The 24,987-nt window shown below is 40.4% G+C and overlaps 1 long non-coding RNA gene across 1 annotated transcript; it reads right to left on the bottom strand.

The window, feature by feature from the left end:
- Positions 1-315: 315 nt before the first annotated feature.
- On the bottom strand, positions 316-8,735 carry LOC139589963 (uncharacterized). The gene is made up of 3 exons (XR_011679174.1): positions 8,646-8,735; positions 6,405-6,549; positions 316-589 (listed from the first exon to the last, which is right to left on the bottom strand). It is a non-coding gene; the product is annotated as an uncharacterized lncRNA (long non-coding RNA).
- Positions 8,736-24,987: the final 16,252 nt, after the last annotated feature.

The raw sequence follows: 24,987 nt of genomic DNA, 5'->3' as shown, positions 1-24,987 counted from the left end.
CATTAATACATCCAGTATGTTAACAAACTATGGAGGCTACTTGGAAGAATGGCTGCCAAGCACACAGGAGTAAGTGGAAACTATTGAAGTGAGTACATAAAAGGCTTCTGCTCTCCTTTTGCCAGAGGGAGAAACCCTTCAAATAAGGTGAAGGAGGTTCAGCAAGGTGGGGAATGCACTCATCCAGGTACACACTAAACTTGTATTTCTCAAACTTGGGGGCTTATAGAAAGGCAGTCTTGAAGAGCTGAATCTATGTTTTAAAAACAATTTTTCACTATTAGGAAATATTTCTGGAAAGCATGCATTTATTTGCTTTTACTGCCAGCAGCTGCTCATGCTCTAGAGCAGGTGAGTCAGGATTTAGACTTGTAGCCAATATTTGCAGATGCTTTTCACTCTCGCAGTCTGGTAGAGCTTAATAGCTGCTCCCAGTGGAGAAGTGCTGGTCAATATAGCAGTGGCATCAAAGGGGGTATTAAGTGCTGGTAGCTGTGTAGGCATAGCTTGTGTGGTTTCAGACAAAGTTTGTTTGAAAGAAGGGAAGGATAATCACATGTAGATGGTGCATCCAAATAAAGAGGCATCTCTGCAAAAAAAATTGAGATATGTAACAAATTCAAGGAATACTTGTTGCTAGAGTACTAGAGGCAGGGTTTACTCCATCTTTGTCCTACCCTGCAGGGCTACTCTGAAACTAAACCTTTAAAAATAAACACAGTGTAATACATACACTCATACACTCAAAAAATGTAAACAGTTTGTTTAGCTCTTTCGGAATGGGGCTCAGTAGTGGGTGTGATACACAGGAAAGAATGAAACAGTGTTTTTTTGGTGGCTTTTATTCTAGCCTAAGTGAGATGGACACATCAGGACAGCTTGACCTCTGAAATCTTTCATTCTTTCCAGTCTGTTGATACTAATGAGGCTCTCAGGCAGAATGATCTCCCCTCTTCTGTCATATCTTCACTTCATCCATTCCTGACACCCTCTCTCTTTGTTCTCCACATGAAAAGCTCATTTACTTGTTGTCTTGCTGGCTGTAACTGCTGGGGTTCATTTCCTTTCTGTGCATTTTCTTCAAAAGGCTTGAAATGTCACATAGCTACATGTCCTGCTGTGATGCTCTTGTCTTATTAATGTACCAATGGGTGTTTTTTAATGAGAAAACATGAAAGTACCATGAGCCTCCTCTGCACCTCCCCAGACTGATCATGAGAAATTGATGAATTGTGTGAAGTCTGCAAAGACTTGGGAATTCATTTTAAGTCTGTTTGGGTAAATATGCACAAATAAGGGTTTGTTCTTTAGGAAATGGTTTGAAATTGGCTTTTCCAAATAGCATATTTTGATGAGGCCTCAGAGCTCTGAGGCTGAACACAACCTGGCACAGCATCCCCAGAATGATATGGCTAATGAATTCTCTTAATGCAACAAAGGCAACTTAGATCACAGAGGCTTGCATGAACTGTTTCCCCTGATTTCCATCTCTCAAGTTAGTAATTTGGGGCTCATGTATTCTCTTACAAGAGCCATCAGATGCTTGTGGGGTAGGTGCTGCTCTCACTGCTGATCTCCTGAGGAAGTGATGCAGCATAGACCTCCTGACAGGGACCAGGTTCCTAATCTCAAGACTGGGCTTGTAACTGATGGTGTGTGGTTGTTCCTTTGTTGTAGGCTGAGGCAAAAGTCATCATCCCAATAGTGCTCTTGAAGAGAGCTCTAGTAGGTGTTTTCTTCTGAATTTGGGAGCTTCACTTTCAACTCTCTGACATCAATCTCTTGGTCTAAGTGATGTTTGCTTTGGCTGCACTTTTTGTTCCATGGTGTTCATTGTATAAGAGAGAAGAGGAGGCAGGAGAGCCAAAAAAAGGAAAAAAAAGGATAGGCAGTAGGGTAGGCAGCTGTTTAATCTCTGTATTGTGTTTTAAACAGGTCTGGAGAGAGCTGTCTCTCTGTCTACAGTTTTGCTGTGCGAGGCAGGCCCATTGCAGCTCATGAAGGAATGGTTTGGTGGTTTCCTTAGTGGAGACCTTCTTCTCTTGGTTCCTTCTACCCACCATGTATGGGCTGTGCATGGTTTGGTGGTTTCCTTAGTGGAGACCTTCTTCTCTTGGTTCCTTCTACCCACCATGTATGGGCTGTGCATGACTTTGAATTAAGGGATGTGGCTGGTATCAGTAGGAATGACAGTACATCTAAATACTCAGGACCACAGATTTTAAAAGCCTCAGCTTTGGGTTAACAATAGGGTAGTTGCTATGGCAAGGGGGTTTTTATTTGGCTTTGAATGTTTTTGAAAGTATGTCAAGCTCAAGATGTGATATCATGAATTATTTGTGCCTTCATTACTTCCAGGAGAAACTGAGGCACAGGTTCTGGACCTAAGGGGTTTCGGAACAGTCACACTGCTGATCTGAAGAGGTGGGGACACGTGCTGGGCTGCAGCTGGGAGCATGCCTTTGACTGCTGTATGCCTTTCCTGAGCAGCGTCCCGTGCCAAGATACCTCCCACACTGCCATGCTCCAGGGTCTCCCCATGCCCAGTATTGCATAGTTCCAACCCCAAAGTGAGGACAGAGGGTTGGAACCAGCTAAACTTTAAGGTCCATTCCAACCCAACCCCAAAGCTAAGGTTCTGTGATTCTATGCCAGATAGAGTCACTCAGCACAGCCATTGCCCTTGAGGCTAGCTGGATGCGCTGTGGGGCACTCTGAGCCAGGTGTGTCTCTGCTGCAAGCATGTGAGAGGCTGCACTCTCAGCAAGGAGCAGGTCCTGTGCTCCATACCTGAGATTTGCTGGGGCCTGCATTATATTGTCCACTTTGTAGCTGAGGCTAATCTGCTTGCATGAAACAGGAACAAATGGGGCAGAGTCCACCCACCTCCTGTCGCCTGTAAGGAGTTCTGTGTAAGAAAATGCAAAGAGCCACCCAAAGACAGAAGATTTATCTAATCACTATCCTGTTACTGGTGATAGCCAGCTGGGGAAGCCTGGAGAGGAATATAAGAGCACAGCAAGCCTGTAGTGATCCCTCCACAGAATACTCCCCCAAAATCCAGGGATTTATGGTTCAGGTACTCCCTAAAGACAATGGTGGTAACTTTGTATTCAGGAATCCTTGATAGATTTTCATTGTGAATTTTCCAATTTTGAACATATACACACTCTGACACTTATTTCTGCTGACATGTTTTGCAGCTTAACCATGTATTGTATAAGCAACAGTCTCTCATTTGCTTTGAACTTCTTGCCACCTGGTAATCTCATTTAATGCCCACAGTGGGAATTATACTTTGACACTAGAAGATCCCTTGCTGAGCATGTGATATCTGCTGCATGGGCAAATGGGAGTCATAAAACAGGGATGCTTTTGGTCTGTGCTTTGTGAAGGCATGTCAGACTACCACTAAAACTCCTTTTCCACTGCAAGAAGAGTTTCCAAAGAGTGACTCACTTTGTACTGCCAGGTAAAAAAAAAATTAAATCCTGAAATCTAGTGTGAAGCCTAGGGGAGGAGGTGTGGGAAAGGAATGATGAGGAAGTTTCAGATGAGACCTTGTCTTGATACATGCATTGAATACTATAACTGAAAATCCATTTATAGTGAGGTCAAAAGTTCAGAAGAAAATAAAGCACTACAGGAAAAGTATGGCAGGGATTTTCCTTACAAAAATAAATCTCAAAATGTGAACCTGTCCTTGAAAATAAGAACAGTAAAATGTAACAATAGCCCAAGACTGGATGGATAAGTTATTGATGGCAGCAGATCTTTAAATTACATAGAGCAGTGGGGAACACCCAGTGCTAAAAGATAACACCTGCATATCCACATATTGACACATGTTCTTTTTTTAAAATCTGGCCTCCTCTGTTGCTGATTTCATTGGCAGCAGCAAAATAAATTTTGCCTAATCTCTGATTTTCATTCCAGATAGCATCTTCCTTTTTCCAGCAGCCAGTAGTTACCAGGATGTAATGCAAGAATAGTAGCTTACTGTTATGCACTGGTGCCTTGGCCTTGCAAATCTCATAGTCCTGACTCCTGTGTTGATGATCTGTGCTGTTTCTTCGTGGGTTCTGTACCTTCATGTTTCAGGGGATTACCTGCATGAGTGAGGCTTGTGGAACTGAGATCATTATATGTGCATCCTGTGTGCTCAAATTAAGTTTTTGTATTTTAAAGGCATATCATTAATTCTTTCTATTTCATATTTGTGTGTGTGTATCTAAACCTTATTGTGATCATAAAATCAAAAGAGAAACCATTCAGAAGCTTCCAGGATTGAGGTTTCACGATGCCTAATATCCATACCTTCTTCCACTTACAGCCTCACACATTTTGAAACAAAAAACCACTGTTTTGGTGGGTTCACACACTGAAGTTTGGGGAGTTTCAGTCATCACAGTAGTATGCAAGCAAATGTGGAAACGTCCATTTTAAGGTGTTTTACCCATCACTTTTCTTGAATGTCATCCCTGCCAGCAGGAGTCTGAACCAGACAGTTGCCACTGAAACAACACGAAAATGTTTTCTAGGATTGTAAATATAGGATCAATAGATACTGTGAGAGCTTCTTGAATCCACTTCCCTTAACTGTTCTGACCAGATAATTGTCTAATCTCTTCTTAAAAACCTGCACTAATGGCGAGTCCACATTTCCCACATACAGTCTTTGAGTGCTAAACTTTCCCACTAGAAAGCTTTCATTATGTTAAATTTGCATCTCCCTTGTGCAATCAAAGCCATTAATTCTGTTCTATTGCAACAGGCATTGGGAAGAGTTCCCTGCTTTACAGTAGCATTTAATGTACATAAAGCTTACAGTTTTCCCTCTGTCTTCTCTTTTCCAGATTAAATCTCCCCCATTCCTTTGATCATAACCTGCTATTCTCTAGATCTCTTCCTTGAAGAGGGCTACCAAAAATGGATGCAGAAATTCAGACCTTGCCTTAATAGCATTTCAGGAAGTAGAAGTTTTAGAAATTTCTTTGAATATATTTCTATAGTTTAGTATGACATTTAGCTTCATCCATCTAAGGGTAACCTTTACCTTCTTTGTGTCAGAGTGGAACTGTAACAGGAATGGCAAACCTGTGTTGCTGAGTCACGTGTGGTCTGCAAGGGGAGCACGTATTGGGCTGTGTGGGGTACTTGGAAGCATTCCCTGTGACTGGAGCCAGAGAAATGGCTCAGACACTAGAATTTGTTTCTCAGACTGAAGTGTGGGAGACTCATTTTCAATTTGGAATGAATCCTACAGTTCTCCTTAAGGAACTGAGCTTGAAGAACTGGGATGAATGCTGCTGCCAATTGAAGACAGCCAAGTAGTCACTCAAGCTACTACTGTAAGACAGGAGAGTGGTTTTCCTGACCATCCCTGCTACAAAGAGTAAAATCTAGCCAAACACTCCTCATTTTTAGTACTTGTATTTAACTACAAAGGCAGCTCTATCCAGCCAGAAATGGTCTAAGCCAAAGATATCCAAAGGGTCAGTTTCTGCTGAGTGAAGTCCATTGGTTATCACTGAGATGGAGAAACAGGACTGCTGAGCAAAGAATCATAGGGATCCACTTCTGTGATGCATAACACTCTAAATATAAAGCACTGTCTAGAGCTAGTCTTAGATACAAAGTACTGAGCTGGTGTGTTAACAATCAGCACCAGTGTTGCACAGCTCCATGAGAAACCTGCAAAGACGACTTGTCTTCCCCAGTACAGACATGCACTTGCAGCTGTACACAAGCTCTTCTCTATTAGTCCAACCTATGAATGAATAAACACTGATAAGAGATGCTTAAATGTTGTGCCTGAGCTATGTTTTGACAGCTGTCGCTTTTACTGTCTCCTGCTAGGTCTATCTTTTAATTACATCAGGTTAACACAATGTTTCATCTGTCACCCTTGGCTGATAGCAGAAAGGGACAAATTTAGCCATGGAATGAACAGGTTTAGCTTTTCTCACTGCCAGGATGCGGTGCTTGCTGCTCCCCTCTTGAATCACTCACTACCCATAGTCAGTTATCATGGTTAGAAAGAGAAATGGCCTGTCTGAGGGTTAGCAGTGGCTCAGGGAATTGGCATGTACTTAATATGACATTGTGGTCCAGCAGCTAAAACATTTTTAGCTGAATCTGAGGCATGTGGTCGAATTGTAAATCCCATGGGTTATAACTGTATTGTCATCACCTAGAGATGTCTGAGAACTGACTGGAGAATGAAAAAAAGTAGTCTTAGCTCTTGATCAATTACTTAAACTGTGTATACATCTTTCTATAGCCACTTTAGTGTTGCTGCAAATAGAAATTGCTCAAATATTCTCAGAGAATAAAATGGAGAGCCTTCAAAGTTAGTGTTCCCTCTACATGCTGACTTCTAGATGGGGGATGTAGGTAATTACCTTTAATGGCAAGTTTCTGGGGGCAGGATCAGTCTGCTGGGGAAGTGATTCCATATCACACATCTTGAGTGAGTTCTGTACTGTTGCTGGGATCTTGCATGTGAATAACAAGCCTTGGAAATATTCTTTGCAAGTGGGTTGGCTGCTGTAGAACAAAGATTGAAACCAGTTCAAAGAAAAGTATCCGCTAACAGCTTGGAATATATTTTTAAAATGACCCTGGAAAATGAATTTCCTTTGGAAAACTTGTAACTGGGAGGAACTCAGAATAGACTCTTTGCTGACTGCTGCAGAACTGTATTAAGATGGAGCAAAATATAGTAAGGTACAATAAATGTTACAACTTGCATATAGAAGTTCAGAGTATTGCAATGTTTTCCAAATATAAGAATTCTAAATTTAAGGAAGACTGGTTAGATTATCCTACCTTCTACCATGCAGTAATGTGCTCTAACAGAAAGTAATGTGCACATTTAGTAGTTTCTTTGAAATGCATCATTAAGTAAAAATAATGACATTCATGATAGTAATAATTCACTAGAGCTGACAATTTGTAATCCTTATGATCCAGACTTTATTTTACCTTTGTCTCTTCCCAGATTCAGAAAAGGGTAAGGGCTATTTTTTTAAATGAAAAAGGAAAAGTAGTTCCACTTTCATGCATTTCAGCTCCAGCCAGTTCTGCAAAGGCCACTACAGTGGAGGTCTTCTGGCTGTGACACCCTTCATAGCCAGCTGGTGACACAGGACAGACCACACTGAGGGGCTGATGCCAAGCAGGGAAATTGCAAAGGACTATCAGTACTTTGCGTTAGCACAAAAGTCCCCCATTTCTGTCACACAAAATTTCACTGTTTTGTTCTCACTTCTTTTCTTGTTTGCATTCTATCACTCCTTCTTTGCTTTTGAGAAAGTTCAGACATCACTGAGCTAGCAGACAGAGCACAGGTAATTTTTCTCATAGAAGTAATGACTTTCGTGTTTGTCTTGTGTTTGTCTGATCTGGCAGATTCTCTCTTTTTTGTTTGAGTTTTTTGGTTTTTTTGTTGGTTTTTTTTTTGTTTGTTTGTTTGTTTGTTTCAGTAGCCTGAAATAACTTCCCCTGTTCTCCATCTCTGCCGTGACAGGTCTCCTGTTTCCATTCTGGACTGCAATCTCTCTCACAGTGAGGGAGGAAACTGTAGATGACTGAGCATTCTCTATTCAGAGAAAAATCACAGTAGCACAGGGTATTTGTAGCTGGGAGAGACCCACAAGGATCATTGAGTCCCCCTCTTAAGTGGACAGCCCATCCAGGAATTGAACCCACAATCTTGGCATTATTAGCACCATGCTGACATCCCTAAAGGAGATTTCCCCCCCACACCCCTTGCTGGAAGAAGTTGTCTGCAAGTCAAGTGGGTGAGTTGGAATGAATCACAGAGGAGAGAGTGAACAGTCAGTTTGGGGTCATCTCTATTCTACCTCCCTTGTCTCTTTTCTTCCATATTCTAGTCTTATTGGAGTTAGCTCTTTCAAGATCTTTCCTGAGAGCAAAAGGGGGCAAAGAAAGCACACCTCTCTCATTTTTTCTCTAGCTGTCAGCCAAAAGCTAGTCAGACTTTAGCACCCATGAAACTGTGAGGAGTCATTTCTCTGCTTCTGTGCTAGTTCCTGCTCATCTTGGTGAAATGCCTCCTACCTTTCTACTTTTGTAGAAAGGAGAAGCTTTCTGAAATGCTCTGCATACTGACATAAACCCAAAGCACTTTCCTGGAGTGAGAAGAGGTTTGTGATAGCATGAGCGTTAATGGAGCCTGTGCATGCTGCAAACCTGAGACTTCCCAGGAGCAAAAAAGGAAAGGCCAGGGCATGCAGAGTGTATTGCAGCTGCTCAGCTGACTTAAGCTTCCCCTCCGCACAGCCCTGGAGCCTCACACAAGGGCTCCAGGGCCCTGTTCCAGCCAGCAGGCTGTGGCAGTCCATCATGGCAGTGGCACTGCTTTGCTCTTGCTCACTGTTCCACAGAGTGGTAGCCCAGCTCTTAAAAATCCTGCCTGCCAGAGCTGCTTTGCTACTGCTCTGGGCTGCAGTGGGCAGTTGCAGCTACAATTATGTGCCGCTGACATTGCTGCGAGAAGCTTTAACTTTGACTAAAAAACGTGCTGGTTGTTAAAGGTAATTCTTTTTCCAGGGCTGGCTGGCTTCTCTGAACAGATTTCAAACTGCAGTGTAAATATGGAAGAAATTCTGCAAACTTACCAGGAATATGGGGCAAAGCTCTTTCCTATCTCATCTGTGCTTTTGTCTTGTTCTTTCTTCTAGTTTGCAGAGCCCTCTGCTCCTTTTCTTGCTGTATAGTAGATAGGAACATTTGGCTCTGTGCAATCAAAGCAGCTAGGGGGGTCTCAGTGGGATTATTTTTACATGTAAGCATTGCACAAGTCCAGCTCCAGGAAAAGAGGCCAATATTTTCTTTAACACATGCTGATATAAAATAGGAACAACTCTTCTAAAAACTAAGACACTGAGATGGCCTTGAATTAGATCCAACAGCCTCAGATTAATTACAAAACTAAATCAGAATGAATGTTCTTTTATAGTTCAGCTGCACAATGGTCCCTGGACTTAGTGAACCTGGATGTCAAATATATAGATAAGGATGATCTATATTGAAGCAGAATAAAGGGCACATTTATCTTACTGTGAATTAAGGGCCCATTCTTTGTGAAATTCAGCTGTAACTTTACTGTATTTTAATAAATCTAAGAGCAAAATCAGATCTCTGCTACTGAGAAGAGGATGTTGCAAGGCAGCAGCTTGTTTCACTCAGTTGTGCTCCTTTGCCAGAAATTCGTGTCTTCTCTCCCAAAAATGGTACTGTAATGTTTCTTGTGCTACAGAAACCTAGAGCAGATGCCACAAAGGTCATCTGTCCTCCTTCTCATTTAAAGGCTGTCGGGCTAGAGCCTCTATTAACATTGGAAGTTTTAACTTGCAGAGCGAGGAGCTGAATAAATTGTAAAGAACTCCCATTGCCTTTCACAAAGAGATGAACAGTCCTTTTATGCTTTACGTAACTGCAGCATGCTTTGGAAACAAGGTTACATCTATTTCAGTCCTTGTGACCAAGGCAGCTCAGGCAGCACTAACTACAGGCAGGTTTCCAAGCAGAGAAGAGAGTTGGGGCCTGCAGCATTTTGGGAAAGACAGCATTTGGGAATGAAAGAGCCCCAGGACCTACACTTGCCAGGAGCCACACATTCACACAGATGCCTGGTACTCCTTGTAGGTTGATTGGCACTGTCACCTGCCAAAAAGGAAGCATCTCCTGCTGGCTTCCTACCAGCACGCAGAGTCTCTAATTTAGGAAAGCAGAGTACAGTCTTGCATGCCAGTCCTGAAAAGCTACCAACCCTGATGTGGAAACAAGGACAGGCAAATCTGTAAATCTCTAGCCAGGAATAAAAGCACACTCACTTCGAAATGGAAACATTTTCAGTGCATGGTGAGATGAAGGGACTTCATTAAGCCTGGAGGAAACTCAGGGACATCTGCTTGCAGCTAGAAGGGGTGAGGAGATGGAGCCAGGCTCTTCCCAGAGGTGCACAGTGGCAGGCATGCAGTGGCATCAGTCACACACTCCAAAGAGAAACACTGGCTTGATACAGGGACAAAAGTATCACAGCTGGGGGGATGCAGCATGGGGACACATTGTCCAGGGAAGGTGAAGGGTCTCCATCCTTGGAGACCAGTCAACCTTGCTTGGCTGGACAAGCATCTGAGCAGCATGCTATCCATTTGAAGGTGCCCCTGCAGGGAGGGGAATGCTGCATGAGACAAGCTCCATACCTCAATTTTTTATTTGATTCCAGGTTCCTACTTATGTTATTTCTAACTGAGGTGACTGTGGAAAGTCACTTCACACTTCCCTCTGCTTCCTTACCTCCATATTGAAAATAGTATTTTACTTACCTGAAGCTTATGTCTTTCATTTTTATTGACTTTTTTGCTCTAGGCTATGCTTGAAGATAAACAAACCATGAAAAAAATGCCAATCTCTAGGAAAGCAAATACTGAAAAAAATGGCAGGCCAATAGTTCAAATACCCTGCCACTGCTGTAGCACCTTAAAAAAAAGAGGTTCCTTGATGATAAGGATTGAAATTTTAAAGTATATTTGTCAATTTTCCCCCTTTTAGGTCTTCAGAAACAATTCTGTTTACATCTAGATATGCACTATTAAGTGGAGCAAAAATAGTGCATCTGGTTTTTCTCAATCATGTCCACATGTGAATTTGCTTGAAATGATGTAGAATTGGTCCAGTCTCAATTTACACAGAGCTTGTGGGCATTTGCAATGTGAGGCTGAATTTAAACAATTATAATAGTCATAGGTGAAAGGTACCACAGGACAGGATGTTCTGGTTACAGACATTGAGACATAGTTCAACTTCCTAAAATGTCAGTGATGTAAAAAATAAATAAATTCTACTACGTAGCCACAACCTCCTCTTTTCCCCTTAAACATTCTACCTTTAGAAAAATCCAAGCTTTTTCTAGTAGTAATGCTGGAAATACTTCATTACTCTTCCTGCAGGTGAAGTTTTCTCAATGTATGGATGCATGAGAGTGGTCAGATAATGAATGAGCCAATTGCCTGAACATCTGCAGGTACTCTATAATGACAGCAGTTAAGCTATTCTCAAGTCATTACCATATTACATTAACTTACTACAATACTATTAATTAGAATTCATGTTCTAGAAAGGAAACAGAGCAGCAATTACACTGCTATTTAATGACCTGTAAAAATAAAATATGAAAATGGTAAATTTCCTCATGTAATTAATTTAAAGCTGGAAGATGGTGGGTCAGACTGCTCCCCAGTGTAACTCTGGCCCCTTCTGTACTTTAGCAACAGGAATGATTATACTTGCTACCTTTTGTATTGAAAGAATGATTGTTTGCATCTAAATAAAGAGCTCTTCTAAATAGGTCTTAAATAGATGTGCCAAAAGCTAAGTATCAGGCAAAATTCACTCATTCTCACTGAGAAGTCTGAAATTTGGTATGATTTTGGGAAAAGACTCAGGTTTGTGACTAAAGCTGTCAGTTGACCTCAGCAATGTATATTTTACAGACAAGATTTAGCAGTGATTACTGTATTGAATAACATTTAAAGTCTCTCTCTACTTATTTTCTAGCCCCCCAAACTTTGATAGAAGTCATTATAGGTGGTTTTGAGTTACTTGATACTCAGAAATTCTCAGATCCTGTGATGCAGTGATTTCTTCTGGGTATGTCCTTGAAAAGTGAAACAGATGTGCCCTGCCAGCACTCTGAAGGGTTACAACATCAGGTCCTGTCTGTCCTGGGGTGCAGAAGCCTTTGCAGCTGTGGGAGTTTTGTGAAGCAATTGAGTTATCTTTCCTTGTGTGCTCAGCTCACAGACCTGCTTGGAGCTCTGAAACAGAAGTGTTTGAGTGACCCCAGCCAATTCAGTCAGGAACCCCTGAAACAGCTCTTGCTCATTATTTTGGGCTCCCTTACAAGTGGGAACTCTGGATACCATCCAGTCATGAATCACAGCATGATTTGTGAAACAAACATTTGTGAAACAAAGTAGAGAGAATAAGCTGGAGCAACTGGAACACGTGTGGGTTGCAATCTGTAACGGCAGTAGAAACTGGGTTAGACAGCTCCTGTCCATGAGCTATCATCCAGTATAGGCTAAGTCCAGAGCAACGAATGGGTGTTGCTTTTGGTCTGAGGGAACTCTGAGCCACAGCTTCTTCCAGCCCTCCTTGATGATGACTGATACAAAAAGGATAGTTGTGATGCACATTTTTCTTCTCTAATACATGACCCTAGATCCTGGCTGCTTGTCCAAACATTTTCTACTGTATGCTTTTTGTGGAAAATGCAGAACCATGGCCCTGGCCATTTACAAAAAATTATCTGGGTGAGAAGCTACTATACTTACCCAGCGATCTTCCAGAACAGTGCCTATTTTCAGACTGATTTTCTTCCCCTGGTGAGAGAGAAGAAACTGTGGGATTTTAATGATTCATTTTATTGAGAGACCTGAATATTTATTGTTGTTTTAACTATAAAAACATACGGCGGCTGGAATCTATCCAGAGAAAAGAAGGCGATTTCTTTTATTTCCTTACACCGCATGGGGCATTTGCAGGGGAATATTTCCATCCTTATTACAATAAGCATTTTCCTGAGCAACAGTGGGGCACAAAAGTCTGCAAACTTGAAGAAAAAAACAGGATGACAGTCAAAAGTCAGAGATGAACATTGAGGTGTCTTTTCTTATTTGATATAAGTGCTTGGTTTTCTAATCTTCTCTCTATCTATGCAATAATAGTTGAAGCCATTAAAAATAATTTCTTAGCAACTCAGAACTCCAGGTTGTAGTCTTCTTTACATTGGCTTTTCTAAGGACTGATGCAAGGATTCAGTGTACTTATTTTTAATTGCAGTAAGTTATTGTGTGTGTGTGTGTCATGTATTTACATGAAACTACAGATGTAACTAACATAGCCTGTGTGAAATTCCAGAAAGGCAATTTCTGTTTAAATGTTAAACAAAGTTCAACCTCAAGTGTTTTAAATCAGGCTTAATCCCTTTTGCCTCTTAACCAGGCTATAGTACCCCATCATTTAAAAAAGAATTTCATATACCTGAGCAGGGAAACAATCTTGACAAGCTGCTGTGGTTGTCCTCCTAAACTTTTAAGGCAAGCTTTCAAACCTTCAGAGCAGGCAAAATGGAAAGAAGTCAGAAAGCACATGACTCTCTTCTTGAATATATATAAAAAAGGACGATGGAATGTTGCAAAAATGGATTTAAGGTTTGTACCCAAAGCTTTGTGATGCTTCAAACAAAGCCATTATAAATGTTCTGATTTGACCTTTTGCTTAGTCTCTCTTGGAACTTTTCCTGTAGACTGTTGCAGAAGAACTCTGAGACAGAAGTTCCTTGGCGAGGCTCTCATATAGGACTCAATTTCCAAAACAAATTGTGTTCTCTATTAGAATTATTTTAATTGCTATTTCATAAAAATGGCAATGTGCTTGAACAACTTTTCCTTTTTGTATGGATGGTAGAGGCTCAGAAAATAAAGCTGCTTTTCTCACTTTGGAGGCTATTTTTCCAAAGCCCATATATTTTGAAATGTATATTAATAATTGAATCAGAGATTAAGTTGTTCCTTGCAAATTTGGCACTAACTACTGTGTCCCTAATTACAGGAAGTTCCTTGTTTTAGGGTGCTAAAGTTTACTGGGGAAAAGGTGTCCCAGGTTCCACCATTTGTTGTGTGGATTTTCACAGGATGCAGACAAAAATCCCAGAACTCTGCATAACACAGTGGTCTCACTGTAAAATCTGCAGTGGACTCCTCATGAATGCATCTTGCCTTGGCAGAATTTTAAATTCAGAAATATTTGGTGATATATTTCTGAAAGCTTAATGTTATGTCCCAGGTGTCTGTCCACCTCTGGAAAAAGCCATGCTTTTTCATCTTACTTGCTGCTTTTGATGATTAAACAGAACCATCAATCCATGAGACACAAGTATGGGAAACAAAATGATTGAAATAATTTTTCCCTACCACACAAGTGAGAATTTGGTGTAAGAATCTGAGCCCACACAGCATTATGGGTAATAATTTTAGATAGTCATCTTTTTGATGCTTATCCTAACCTAATTAAGTGCCTGTTTTACCCTTAGGGTTGGCACTTTTAGTAGATGAGATAACAGCTGCATCTCTGTGAGAAGCCTTGTGAAGGGCAAAATATTTGTTAGCAGTTTCTATTTTCAGCCTTGCCAGAATAAACAAAGAATGAGGCACCTGCAGTCATTTCTTTTGAAAAGTCAGCAGAATTTGTACATGCTCAGGGGTCAGCAGAGGAAGGCACAGGGAGGATGGGCAGGCTGTGAGACTTTAGGAACATGCTTCTGGAGGGACTGATGGGCTCTTCAGTTTGGACATATGGGACTTGTAGGTGATTAATAATACTCGTGTAGCAAGGGTGAGGAATGCACAGAGGAACAGAGTGCTTTGAAACCATTAATGCATCTCAGGACAGCTCAGTGTGAGATCCACACTGGCTATAAACAAGGCAGCTAGCACAAACAAATTGGGGGAGTTCAGTCAGAAGGCAAAGAAGAAAACAAGAGATTTTTTGTTTTCTTACTCCTTTTTATAATTAACCACAACTAGACTTCAGGGCACATCATTTTAGCCCCTGATTGTCTAAACAATATATCTTCAACTTGAAAACAATTAGGCATTGGGCTTAACATGCCTCAGAGGGTTACATAAACTATATCCAGGACAACTCCTTACCCAAGAAAAACATTCCTGACTGTGTGGGAGAGCAGATGGCATTTAGGTAAACTGTATTTGCAGGAAACCCCCCTGTGCCATGAGATGGCAAATGGCTACTGTCACTAGTGTTCCCTTGCTTGGGTTTGTGAGAAGCTATGGGAAAAAAGAAGAGCTGATAAAGTATGCCAAATGCTGTGGGGATGAAGCAGAGTGTTAATCTGCAGAGAGGTTATTCCAAGGGTTAGACCTGTTGTACATTTACAAGTGCCTGTAGCTGATGTGCTACATCACCCTCTATTCTGGGCAGTGGGGGAGGAATTAAGGGGGATTTGTGTCCTGGCAAGGGAAGACCAGGAGTCAATGCAGCCACAGGTAGGTTTGGATGGGGAAGAAGTATCTACAGCTGCTCCCATTGCACGACTGAGGGCATCTCTTACTGGGAAGAGTTGTGTGGATTAGGCTAAACACCTGAGACTCTTAAGCAATCTCATTTTGAAAGGCAGTAGGAAATGTACACCAAAGTGTGGCTCTGAATTTCACACCAACTATTGCTTCAGTGGGAAGATTTATGTTGTACTGGATAAAGGAAGGTGGAAGAAGAGTGGCATAGACCTGGAGGCACACACAGGTCTTCATGGCCCTGGTAAGTCTTACCTGGGACCACCCTGCCCATGATCCAGAGCCCCTTTTCAATCCCTGGGGTTGTCAGTCCCTGCTCTAGTCGTGTTGCAGCAGTGCTGGTCTCCATGACCCTGTTGAGGTAGGCCCATGCCCTAGCTTGTCCCTTGGTGACAGTGTCCAGGGAAGGAGTCACTGCTTTGAGTGAACATAGAATCATGGAGTGGAGATTCAGTGGATGTTTCTGTAGGTCTTAGGCTGTTTATTTCTGCCTACTGAGAGAACTACAGGAGAATTAAGGGAATTAGACTGGAGCTGATCTCTCACAGCTACTTGGCTGGTTTGGGTTTGGATAAAAGTTATTAGTGTCGGGTTTCTGCTGCTCTGTTTACCTGAAGACTAAATTCTCTAGGAAACTTTTTTTCCCCAGATATAAATTAAGAATTAAACCCTTGTGACTCAGTAACCATGTGGGCTGACCAAGAGGTTTATCATCACCCTCGTTTTGGTCCCTCATGGTCTAATGCCTTTCTCACAAAACCCCTTCAGCCTTGATTTGTTGTGGTTCCTTAAGGGTTTGAATTATTTTTGAGACTACTTTTGTGTTATTACTATTGTTACCTGTAGTATTTTTAGAGGAGGATGGGTACTTGAGGGTGGAGAATATGCAGATGAAAATGCAGTATTTGATTGTGTTGCCATGAATAAAAAAGCCTGCAAAAAGTCAGATTTTCTAGGTCAATAAATGAATATTTATTATTCAAAAATCTATTGTGAAGAGGAAAAAGTTCAAAACTTGACAATGATGAATAACTTGTATTGTTTCTGAACTCAGAGATATCTAAGAGGAAAATAAATGTCTTTTTATAGAAAGGGGCTCTCAGGGGACTAAAAGAGACTGGCAGAAACTATATATTCTGCCTATTTGTAGAACCAGTGATAAACTACAGAAGATTTTAAAGGGCCAGTGATGTCTTTTCCCCTTCAGGTAGTTTTGCAGTGTTTCATAGCCTTTCACAACTTAATAGTAGGTTAGGGCATTGTGGGAAGGTTGGGATGGAGGTGTCTGATCGCTGAGCCTTCATGTTGCCAGCAGCTATTCCAAAACCAGAGCTCTTCCAGCACTCTGCACTCAGTAACCCCATCTCTTCATTTGCTGGGCTCATCCATATAAATGAGCCCCTCTTCCTTTAAAGAGAGCATTTTCAACTGAGCTTGCGGAGGAGCAACTTTTCCTTTGGCTTATAGATCATTGCCATTGCCAGTGTAGGAACTTAGGAAAAGAATCAGTCATTCATAAGAATACCATTAACTGAGTGCCCAATGCTTTTGGCACCCAAGAGATGGACAGTGCCCTTCATGATCAGCCCAGAAAGCAGAAAAGGATGCTACTTGCAGGCTCCCAACCTATCTTTGTGTTAATCCAGCATTCATCTCAAGACCCAAAGTTCATCACAGTAGTGCTGGAAATAAAGGCTGACTAATGGTTTGTGTCAATTGCTGGGAACAATTACTATAATTTAGAGGAACCTAATTTAAACTTAATCCTTCATAGTTGATCTGGGATATCGCAACCATCAGGTCAGCCTGAAAATATCTCCAGTGCTTCAAATGTAGTTAGCCTGATCTAATTTATTTTCCAAAAGTAAAACTAAAGTGTGTGTTGTTAATTATCCTTTGCTTTTGCCATCTCTCTTGCAAGAAGGGCTGTGTTTCCACCACAGGCCCTTCAAAAATAAAGTCAGAAGGATCTGAGAGAATCCCATGAGTGCTTTCCCACAGGATAAAAGGATGGAGCAAGGGTGTCTGGGGTGCAGCTGGCTGAAATGATTACTTTAGCACTGCAGGGATCATCAGCGTGTTGTCAAGGTTGCGTCACGGGGCCAATGCATCCAGCAAGGACTGCAAGTACACTGAGGAAAGGCTATTGAACATGTGACCTTTTCTTAGAGTTTTTACTGGACCTTTAGTTATACCTAATACAGCCTACTTTATAAAGTCCTAGCTAAAACAGCTTCTAAAACTTGGCTTATCATTATTTAACCAAGTTAGTTAGTTCCCAGTGGAAAGGTCTTTTCAGCTTATCTTTGAAAGACAGGCTTAATTGTGCTCTGGCTCTGTGATAACTTCTCCAGTTTGTCCTCTGTTGAAGGGAAATCTGTTCCATAATTTACAGCTTCTTACTCTTGAATTTGTATGCTCTGAGGGCTAACACCTTTAAATGTGGTGCACCCAAAGGAAATTAATCTAAGAATAGCTGACTCAAAAAATATGCCTATTAAATGCATTAGAGAGTTGACAGATTCCCCATATTTTTGCCAATCTGCATCTCCCCACCTCCTTGCTTGTACTAAATAAGGACTTGCTCCTGGAATTCCAAGTTGCTTCTGTTGTTAAATCTGATAGGTTCCAGCTAAGAGTCAACATCAAATGAATGTATCTTCACTCTGTAAAAGCAGGCAACCCATCTCTTTTTGCCTAAGGGAGAGTAACACAGAAGGCAAAGCTCTTGTTGTTGCCAATAAGCCTCCAGTCCAAGAGCTGGTGAAATCTGACTTAGTAAATAATTTTTTTTCTTTTGTTTACAAGTAAAAAAATTTTTTTTCTGTACTAGATTCAAGCCTGAATAATGTAAAAGGAACTGTATTATAAACTCTATATCCATGCTTAAAGCAATAGTTATTGAAATCCCAAACCATCTGAGCAAGTCTGCTACAGATTTGGCTCATTCTACTTTATTCTTTTGAGAACAGAAACAAAGTTCAGAGTCAAAAGTTAATTTCTTATGATGTGCCATAGAATAAAGAGCATATCACACAAATGTATTCTATGTTAACCCAGTCACTATGGAATAGCTTTCTGTAGGGAAAGTATTAAGAAAAAACATAGGAAGCTCTTGTATCACATCTAAGGATTATCCATGAACAGTGAACTCAAATTGAATCACAAAATGCAAAGTACATTTACAGGTGGTGCTGTCTTTTTCCCTTGTGAAGTAGGAATGGACTAAAATTGTTGTGGGGCAAATTTAAAGTTAAAAACTGCAGTTCCTATTCTAATCATTACATGTTTAAGTGTGTATTTAAATAATATATTTTGGATATTTAAAGCAAAATGAATTCTAAACGCAGAAGTTAAGTATCTATTTGACAGATATTTTTAAAAATTCACTATGAATACAAGGCTCAGAATGATTTATTAAGCCCACTAAAGCTGGAGTCATGCATAAGCAATGAAGGAAGGCATGCTGTAGCTTTGTTTTAGCTTTGCAAATTCTGCTGCTGGTTTTAAAGTTCCTAACTTTTAAAGCTCTCTTTCTTTACTGAAATGCAGATGTCAGTCCATCTGTTGTTTGCCATATGCTTTTCTTAACAATATTATTATTTAAATGTTCATTTATTTTAAAAAAAATCTTGAAATACTCTTTTCTTGCCCTCTAAAGGATCTTATTTTGATTTTATAGATTCCACCAGTGTTTACAGAGACATAAAACCTAACTTTTGACTTTAATCAAGCTGTCATTCAGCTTTATTCACACTGGTGCTTAATACACAGTTGTTTTTCAGATAACAATAAATTGAAAATGTTCTCCTTAAGAATTATTTTCTAGGCATGAAAATACCAACTGAATGGTCAAAATAAATGAATAGAAAACTCAAAAGTTCTGCAAAACTATCTGTCTTTTGTGTGAAGTGTGGGACACAGTGGTGTCTTGAATCAAAACAGTTTTAAAAATTAAAGAAGGATGTTGCAGCATTTTTATTTGGGGAAAATATAATCTGAGTCCAGCTGTGAAAGAGCTGGTACAGTTTTGAAAAGAGAATGCTTAAATGTTGATAAGAAGGCAAAAGGTAATCAAGGAATACACAAATGAAAATAAATAGTTGAGGAAGGTTCAATTCAATGATTAAGTGAATTGGTTCTACTGGATTGAATGAAGAGGAGTTCTGGAGGTCTCAGATCCAAAAAGGTAAAGAGTGGAGACAGTGGGATCTGTAAGCATGAAAATTTCTGCTTTATTTTGAAGTTCATGTGAAGAGCTGCAATGTCTGCCCTTCCAGCTACATTGAAGACTCTCTATCACAAAAGCTGGGATTTGGAGGGGCCCTGTCCTTTGAGGAGGAAAGATAAATTTGAGATTATGCCTTTCCGTAGGGAAAACAGGCTTATACCAATCTCTCCTAGACTGTGGCTTGGAACCTGCCATAACAGGAAAATGCAGTTCTTGAATGGGGAAAAAAAGGGAGGTATACGGCTATACACAGGCATGCACTTGGATCTGTGGGCAAGGCCTGTAGGGATTTGGGTCCTTTTCCCTGCCCTTTCTAAATGAACCATTGGATGCCTAGCCTGTCCTTTTGGTGTGGTGAGCAGAGAGCAAGCTACTTCCAGCCTAAACCAAAAAACAGCATTGAGATGGCACTGAGGGACTGGGTAGATACATGCTCTGAGCTTGTCCCAAATTCTCAGTAGGGTGCTTTATACCACTTTGGGAAGCCTTTTCTGTTTCCAGTCTGGTTTCCAAGGCTACATATCTAATAGTAAATACAGCAGGCTGTGTTTACCTTCCAGCCCATCGTCAAGTGGAAGAGTTGCAACCATTTCAACATCTTCACATTCTTTTTCTTCTAGACAGGGACACTTTTATGTGGTCTGTTTCCTGGGAGCTGGCCCCAGACCATGCTGTCCCCCAACCCAAGCCTGCACATGTGGGTTAGAGCTGCTGGCTGCAACTAAAAGCCCAGCTGGTGAGCTGCAAGCTGTTAAACAGCACAGCTGCACAGGTCCATGCCCTGGGCCTGATTAGTTTCTTATTTTTGACATATCTCAGGTACTATGTCACCATAAGCATTTGAATTCCTTTCTGGTTTGAGTTCCTCTGTTGCCAGCAAGAGCTGATGCTTGATGCTCTTTCTGATTACACCTGGAAGGAAATTTCTTTCTAAACATTGATGGTAAGAAATCTGTACTGTAAGTAATTTCCAGCCTACATAGAAATGCATTTTCTATTTACTGGAAATGCAACTTTATTTACTTCTCTTTAGAGCCTCTTGAACTGTGTGTGTTGTTAGTGTGTAGTTTGACAGCAGTTAAGTTATCCTGTCAAGGCAAAGTTCAGGGATTTGAAGGGATCTGATCATACTGCTATGGTTTAATGTTATCATTATTAAGTTTTTGTGTGTTCTGGTGGGTCTACCTTAACAATGACTAAGGATGAGTAAGAAACATAAAGGATTTCTTTAGTCTCACTTAAAGGTTTTGGGGTTTTTTTCCATTCAACTGCATTTACTTCTATTAGAGTTTTGGCTGCTTATAGACATAAGCCTCTGAGGTATGTTTTGTTCCTTTACTGATCATTTGTTTTTCTGGACAGTATGTCCTTACTACCAATTACCTGCATGTTGCCTGTTTCCCTTTCGAAATCTACGAGGGAAAATGCCGTAACAAATAATCACATAAACATTGTAGTAGTGCTTGGAAGTTGACAAGGAAAGGAATAATAGTCAGCATGGATTTGTCAAGAAGAAATGATATCAGGTTTTTTTTCTATTTTTTTTATATCTATTTTTTCTATGACCATATTGACAGGCTGTTTTGTTGGGGAGAATCAATAGATGTCACAAGCCCTGACATTAGAATGCTCTCACATTCTTGCAGCTAAGCTGGGGAAACATGCTGTGGATGTGATATTTCTCATGTGGCTGGTTTTATGTTCTTAGTGCATAGTTCTCCATGGGTCACTGATCAAATGGTGGTAAGCAGTAGTGAGGCATTGCAAGGGTCTACTATGACTCTGGGCATACTCCATCTTTTCATTAGAAATTAATTTATAGAAGAGAGAGCATGGGTATTATATTTACAGGTAATACTAAACAGGGAGACTGAAAGGTGTGTGAGGTCCTATGAAGTCCTAGAGAAACTTTCACTGGAGTGTCAGTGTATAGCTTAGGATACTGTATCCCAAGGAATGTGTGTATGGTGCTTATTGGAAAGCAAGAAGAACGACCAGTGGCCTGTGAGGGAAGGCTGAAAGAGTTGTGGTTGCTAGGTCCAGAGGAAAAACAAGACGAGAGACAAGTCATAAGTATGCAGAAAGCTCTCTTTAAGAGGAAGGTAAAAATTTGCTCTTTTTGTCTGTGGCATATAAGAGTGAAAATAATTTTATTTGTGGACTTAAATTTTATCAGAGGACACTGATATTTGACCCAGGGAAAACCTTTTAACATTCAAGATAATTAAGCACAGGAACATGCTGCCTGGGGAAGATGCATAATCTCTCTTACTGATTTTTTTTTTTTTTTTCTAAAAAAGAGCTAGACAAAAATCTGTCAGGACTGATATAGTTACAAGCTGATTCTTGCCTTAGGGCAAGGGGGATGGGTTAGATGAATTCTTGATTTCTTCAAGCACTATTGCCTACAGTTCTATGTCACTGCTGAATTCAGCACTTCCATATTCATGTCTGAAATCTGGCTAAATATATAGGGAAGCCTGAGTTTTCACTCAGACCTCTCCCCTGTGCTTTCCTCTAATCCATAAAATGAAGCCCAGAAGGGGTAGATCTAATTATGTTTTAGTTTAGAGGCACAAGTATTAGGGAGGTAAGAGATAAAGAATCTTGGGTGAGAAATGTCTTGCTTTTCCAGTGATGTCCTGCCAAGTGTACTGAGTTCAGTGTTGTTATGCTCCCAAATGGCCCATCTATGGCTGCATTAGCACAAAGTACTACTGAAAAGAGTTCACATGCAGAATTCATTGAATTAAAATTTAAGGCAATAAATGAGGGCTTATAATGTATTGGCAACATTATCAGTAGCAAGATTGCCAGCATATTAGTGACTATGATGGATTGACTACTGGGGAATTCATTAAATTTACAAGTCTCCTCAAATGAATCCACTGGCTAAAATACTAATTGCTGCCCTTGGGAGCACTTTGGCTATTTAGTTTCCAAGCAGAGCCTACTCTGAGAAAAGGATTATGCTACTGATGTTTGCCTGAATTTAGGAGTAGAGTCAATTTATGTTAGGGTTTTTCAACATTGACAGTAGTTTCTGTTTGTACAAAGCTTGCTGCCTTACTAAACATAGGGCCTAAAAGAAATAATTTTGAGTGAAAAATAGATTATTTAACATCAAATTCCCCAAAAGCATAAATATAAACACTAACCAACATTATATTTGTGCCATAAAGCTTAATCTAAAGGCTGTGATTGTTTGGTCGTGCAGAGGATGGCAGTGATTTCTGTCTGTGCAGTCAATTTGCTAAAAGAGAATTGCTGAAGCTTTAAAAATGAATGTAGAGAAATCCTCTACTTCTTGAGCTGATGGACACTTCAAGGTTAATATTGCAAAGTCAAGTGTATCTGCATATTTGTGGAAGTGCACTGGAGAAATTCTCCAAAGATTGAACCTTTAACTCTTCAGCAGTGTGGATCTCTGGATTTTTCTTGGATTAGCCCAAAGTGCAAAGGGTCACAATCTGGATTTAATTTTCTTATTTGCAAATTCTGATTATGGTTTAGACAACTGGAGATGGTAGTAGCAGAACAGACCTTCTCCAGGTGCTTGTGATTGAATCACAAATTGGTTTATTGACTGCAAAATTGAGATCTTTAATAACTTTCATGGGTCAGTACCTGCAGAGCCAATGCCTTTAGTGGAACTAGAATTATAACTCAACTGTAATATAGAAAAGATGAACCATTTTTGGATGAGGTGGTTTTTTTATAGACCCTTAGTGTTATATACTAAATGTTAAAGATAGCAGTAATAGTTACCAATGGCTGAGAGAAGACAGGAAATTTAGGGCTTGTTCATCTGGTGCTGATGGGCTGCTATTTTGGGACCCTGAAGACCAACACCTGAATGAATCACTGTCTGATAGTGAGTGCTGGGGCAGAAGAGAAGTTTTCTTACTTCTGAGCTTTGTTTCACAGCTCCAGGTAAACCTGAATGCAGCGGCAGTGGTAGCTGGAATAGTCTTATTGTTACAATACAGTCTTTCCTTTGGGCTTTTATCTTGCACAAGATGCAATCCTAGCCAAACCTGGGGAATGAGTGGCTCATCTATTGTATTGCCTTGTTCTCAGTAAATTGCAGTGTGATTCCCAATTTACCTGCCATATGGTCAGTTCCTCTTAAAATTCTGACTGCACAAGCAATTTATGCCCAAGAACATAGGGAAGGAGCACATTACTTACAAAGTATGTCATCAAGCAGTGTGATCCAACCCATTAAATGGGTGACATCCTTCTCTTTATGTGGACAGTTTACTGGCTCTGAGGTTTCAAGTGGGAGCTGTCACTTACACTTTCTGATTATAAAACTTAATTAAAATTTCATTCCTGTACCAGCAAGTGCCAGGTCACCAGATGGTTCCTAATAGTTATGTCCACATATTTTGTGCTGGATTGCAGCAGATGATGTTTGTGCTAATGTTGCTGGGACAATTGCTATACGTACTTTGCAAATGTTTAATACGAATATCTTAGTGTTTAAATAATGTAAAAAGACTCACTTCACTATTAATCCATGTAAAGTAATAGATTTCCATGAGACCCAAACAGCTTTTAAACTTCAATAAACTTATTAAAGAATCAGAATTTCAGAGATTGTAAAAGCTATAATCCAATCAGGGTGGTAATTCAAGTCACAGTGTCTTGTCATATCAGTATGTGTAACATAAGTAACAATTATCCCGAGGCAAATGCTTTCCACAATAGGGGATAGGATACCCAAACTGGGAAGTTAGAGTAGATGTTAACAGGACAAAAAAATGAAGGAAATTGCTGAGTATAGCAGGTTTATGAAAGGTAAGAAAGGATTCACACTGAGAGGATGTGCATCAATACACTTCATACTTCTGGAACTCATGCTTAGGACCTTTTGGGCCCAGAAATACACTCACTGTGCTGGGCTTAGAAGTGTGTGTCATGAGCTCCAGGCCTATCCTTGGCAGAAATAGAGGACCCTGCTTCTCTGCCTGCCTGTGTCCTTGGTTCCTTTTTGGTTGTGCACATGAAGTGGTAGGTTGGCCTTTTTTCTTGTAGCTGGTTCTGTGACCATATGTGAAATAATGAAAGAGGAGAAGATAAAGTGGTTGCAGAAGTTTCTTGTAAGAGCAGACATCTGGGCTGCTCTGAGTAAATGGGAAGAGGAACCTGTCATGCAGAAATGGACAAAATTATTTTGGTCTCTTCACAATCAACAAGCATGATACTGAAAGACAGAACCACCTGCCCTCTTAGGCATATGAACTGAGGACAATCACAAAGACAGCTTTTGAAAAATAGAGTGTAATAATAGATGATGTGGTGATTGATGGATTTCCTGACCACTTCCTTGAATGGGGACAGGAGGTTTCCTAGCTGATACATTTGCTTCAAGAGATATTTTTTGCACTTAACCTCTAAATGTGCCTGAAACTCTTGCTGATATTCCCCAATGCTGTCAGGAAAATGATGAAAAAAGAAAGAACAAGGAATCCCTGTCACCACTGGTGACTTTCTAGCAATTTCTAGACTTTGAGTGGCAGGGATTTCCTTTTTGCTTCTTTGGTTGTTTTTGCTTTACTCTGTTGTCTTAAATTGGGGTATCAAAGGCTATGTGGTGAAATGTGTGTTTCTGTGTGTACTGCT

The sequence above is a fragment of the Agelaius tricolor genome, unplaced genomic scaffold (assembly GCF_023055355.1).
Source record: "Agelaius tricolor isolate 1412-34295 unplaced genomic scaffold, bAgeTri1.0.p SCAF_1, whole genome shotgun sequence".
NCBI lineage: Eukaryota > Metazoa > Chordata > Aves > Passeriformes > Icteridae > Agelaius > Agelaius tricolor.
The sequence above is the reverse complement of the archived record's forward strand: the minus strand, read 5'-3'. Positions and strand labels throughout refer to the sequence as shown.